This window comes from Triticum dicoccoides, chromosome 4B (genome assembly GCF_002162155.2).
Source record: "Triticum dicoccoides isolate Atlit2015 ecotype Zavitan chromosome 4B, WEW_v2.0, whole genome shotgun sequence".
NCBI classification, from domain to species: Eukaryota; Viridiplantae; Streptophyta; class Magnoliopsida; order Poales; family Poaceae; genus Triticum; species Triticum dicoccoides.
Window position 1 is genome coordinate 495,708,093 of NC_041387.1, and position 4,824 is coordinate 495,712,916.

Below are 4,824 nucleotides of genomic sequence, written 5' to 3' on the forward strand. Positions count from 1 at the left end.
ATTCACCAAACCATGGACGTTTGTTGTATTTTGTCGCAAGATACAACTCTCACTGACGAAGCCAAACTTGTCTTCGTGACTTTTGTTTATAGATTATATACTTATATATATATACTGCCCAACTCCTAGATGAACTTTGCCGGGGTTTTCCTTTTTGAAACCGGAGGGAGAGCTTCTCCGGTTTTATACAATATAAGTAGCACGACGAGAGAGGTGAGAAATGATCCCTCAGACCTGCAAATTGTATCTTCTTTTCTTTTCAGAACGACTCCCCGTTCTTGTTTTAGCTCTAGTTCTAGTTTAAGCTAGGTCACTGTCTGTCCGTCCCGGTCTCCTAGAGTTTCACGGTTCCTGTCAACAATAGCTGAGAGCGATGAATTTCTCTCATAACCAAGAGTCAACTGCCATCTCAGGAGGTGTTGTGCAAACAGATGGATCGATGTGAAATGAAACCCACCCCCCGGTTTTACTTAATCGGGAGGAGTTTTTGCTGACACTAACCGCACGTGATGTTGAGATTTTGGTGCCCCTGCCGTCCAATGAAGAGTTGAAGACTGTCCTAGATGAACATATTGCTAGATCGACCTGGACAAATCCTTTTCCTATTTCTATTTTCAGACTAGTTTCCACAAGTATTTATTTATTTATTCTGCCGATTATAAGGTTGCACTCAAGACAAGACCACAACCAACGGCCCGATGCCATCCACACGATCGTACAAGACACAAATTCCTCCACAAAAGAGAAATCCAACTCTGCAAAGAATGGCGGAGTTTGGTGCTTCTGCTTTGGGAGAGAAAAAAGTTAATGACGTCTTGACCGCCGGCTTCGGAACCACACGCCAACTCGCATCCTTAATGGTCCACCACCGTACGCGGTCACATCCCTCGCCGCCTCCAACGTTAACCTTTAAACGGGACACCGCATCCGTCCCGCGGACCAGGGGTCAGTTCGCTGACACTGATGTAGAAGTCGGCCATCCAACCGTAGCCAACCGTAGTCGCATATGTTCAGTTATATGTTGAAAGAAATTTAATGAAAGTAAACAAATTGTATGGATATTTAAACAAACCAAACGATACTCATTCATATTTGGATAATTTGTATATAAAACCGGATGATTTTTGATACACATAAAACATCACCCAACCACCACAACTAAGGTGCTTGTGGTGACTTTTACAATCTCAAGATCTGTCGGCACATCCTCTAGGAGGTGCTCATAGAGGTATAATGTGCGTGTGTGCGTTCATAGAGATAGAGATGAATGTGCATGCATATTGTGTACATTTGCGTTTGTACTGTGTTTCTAAAAAATATATTACATGTAGTGTGTTTTTTACACATTTCGAACCACTGTGTTGAAATTATATAGTCTATAAATTGTATATGTAAATTGTGGCACTCTAGAGGTGAGATCTTATGTCCGACACTTAGAGCATCTTCAATTGGACTGGGTTAATTTGACTCTTTCTATGTTCATGAACACATCTGGACATGTCCACGGATAGGAGCCAGCCGTGACTCGTTTGTCCACCCGAGCAACAGTGGGCCCCATATCCAAAATCTTATTTCCATGTATTCCCATGCACATAGATCATTCAAATGGTAGGAATAATTCAAGCAATAAAAATACCACACACTAATTCAATAATACATATTTCAAATTAAAAAAAATCAAAACTTCAAACATAAAACTAATGATTTACAACATGAATCCACATATGCTCCACAAGATAATTGAAGTTGTAAATGCACATGTTGATCTTGAAGTTGTCGATGCATCTCTAGAAAGTTGACAACATGCTCTACATCTTGTTACCCGAGCAAGACATGTACTCAAGGCCTCTCAAAATCAGAAGTATGATGAGAACAGTCACCCTCATCCTCCATAACCACGTTCAAGATCACGCACCAAAAAAAGGTACACAAGAAGTCATCACCTCCAACAATGTCTCGCAAGCTTAGAGCACTCCGAACTCCCTCTCCACATACTTCCTAACAGCTTCTTGCGCTTGTGCAAAGAGACATTTTGTTACCTTGGGGCTTGAGAATAGTCTTCATAAACTCGGCCCACCAAGGATAGATGCCACCTGCAAGGTAGTACACCATGGTGTAGTCATGTCCGTTGATGGCGTAATTGCAGGACGGGACATCCCATCACAAAGTCTCTTAAACAAAAGATCGCTGGGGCACATTGATGTCGTTCTAAGATCCTGGCATGTCAAATCCACAAGTATTTTGATGCCACCGCTGCTAAGTCTGATGGTGACATCTTTGGTATTACCTAGGTATTTCCCGCACAAACCTATCGGCCACTTCTGCCATTGCCACATCATGCAATCAACTGAACCGAGCATACTAGGAAAGCTTTCTGTTGCTCCAATTGCCAAATGTCTTTTTGTATCCTCGACAATAGGTTCTCTCAAGTACTTCGATCCAAACACCTTCACCACCATAAAGACAAATCTTACCATCACGTTGATGCATGTTCTCACTCCCATCCGAACAATCTCATCAACTACATCTCCAGTTATACCATATTTGTTTGAGGATGCTCATCATCATCAACCCTTCACTGTCGTCATCATTGATGCCCTCCGACAACAATTCAATGGACTCCTTGGACATGAACTCCTCAACATTCAGGGTGAACAAACTCATCCTCCAACGAATTGATCTTGTCCCTACAAATGTACCAAAAAAACTAAAAAGAAACTTGGACATTTCCTCGAACACATGGTGGGCAAGGTGTAGGGCGGGCGGAGTAGGACATACCAAGGCGGCGATCATGTTCAAGGAAGACGGGGGACAACAGCGGAGTTAGGGTAGAGGGTGGGCAGGGTGCGACATGGACGAGGACAGAGCAGAGAATAAGCGGGTGGGCCTGGGGGATGGGGTGAGGATCGATTTGGGACGATTTGGGATGGGTTCAATGTGTCGGGTCCAATGTGACAACAGGTCCAAACGCTTCAGTTCTGCTTCACATATGAGCTTGATTGTCCTATTAAAAGAAATGTTTGGATAATGTCTGAACTCTCCGTCTCCGGACAAATGGAGTAATTTGGAGAGGTCCAACTGAAAATGCTCTCACAACCGCCTCTCGACGAACGCTGCATGAGACAGGGCACCTAGGCGGTGCTGCTTGTTCCGCAACTCCTGCCGACGAGTCCGGTCCAAGGTTGCGGAGCGGGAGTGAGCGTCGTAGACGAAGTAGTCGAAGTAGTCGAACACGCGGAAGTAAATGACACAGAGAGATATGGAGGAGACCAGCTTTATTAATCAATGATCAGGGATTACAGTGATGTCTCCTCGTTGCTTTATATAGGGACTAGGGGGTCAAGGGATAAGTACCCACTTAACGTAAAGAGGGGAAACGGGAGGGGCTATCCCGAGCGAGTCGGCGCTAGCCGCCTCCACCATCGTGGTGGCCCCGGTTTCCCAACACTCCCCTTGGGTAATTATCCGTATATCCATGCCTCAAAACTCCGAAAAACCCAGTGGGAAAAAATATGGAGAAAGAGCACACAGTATACGTTGTTGTATTGCACGAATTGCCTCGTCAAAAACCTCGTGTGAGAAACATCAGGAAAACTCACTCAAGGGAAAAAGAGTACAATCCACTCAACCATCAAGTTGAGTACTCGATCATCGGGATTGAGATTTTAGCGACGAGTTTGTGAAGTTTCTCCCCATGAACCTTGCATCTCTCTAAGTCTCATCATACCGATTCCACGCACACACCTCTCTAAGGTTGATGCCGGTAATGATTTAGTGAACATATCAGCAAGATTGTCACAAGACTTAGTATGCAAAACTTTCACCTCATTCAACTGCTGCAGCTCATGTGCATAGAAGAACTTGGGACTAATATGCTTAGTGAGGTTACTCTTCACATAACCCATCTGGACTTGTGCAACACAAGCAGCATTATCTTCATAGATAATGGTAGGGGTTTGTACGGTGTTCAGCCCACATGTCTCCTGGATGTGGCAGATCATCCGCCGAAGCGATACACACTCTTTTGACGCTTCGAATAGTGCCATAATTTCCGAGTGGTTCGTGGAAGTCGACACAAGTGTTTGCTTGGACGATTTCCAGGAAAACGCAGTTCCACCACAAAGGAAAACATATCCAGTTTGCGATTTGCAATCATGCGGGTCCGATAGGTACCCAGCATCGGCATAGCCTATAATAGATAGGTCTTGATTCCTTTTATAAAACAGGCCAAGATCTTTGGTCCCTTGCAGGTAACCGAAGACGTCCTTGACACCTTTCCAATGTCTTTTGGTAGGTTCAGAACTGTACCTTGCAAGCAAACTGATGGCGAACGCTATGTCTGGCCGTGTACAGTTTGCGAGATACATGAGTGCTCCAACTGCACTCAGGTAAGGAAATTTTGGTCCCGGAGTTTCCTCCCCCTCTTCCTTTGGCCTGAACGGGTCCTTGTCTGGCTGTAAAGACCTCCCGACCATCGGGGTCTTAGAAGGATATGCCTTATCAAATCCAAATCTTTCCAACACCTTCTGGGTGTAGGCCGACTGGTGCACTAGAATCCCATCAGGGGAATGTTCAAGTTGCAGACCTAGACATAACTTGGTTTTACCCAAATCCTTCATCTCGAATTCCGTCATCAGGTAGGAACTCGCTTCCTCAATATCCTCAGGTGTACCGATTATGTTTAAATCATCCATGTACACCGAGATTATACAGAATCCATCTTGGGATCGCCGTATAGAAACACATGGGCAATCTTTATTGCTCGTGTAGCCCTTCTCGTGAAGGAAGTCGCTTAAGCGATTGTACCACATTCTACCAGATTGT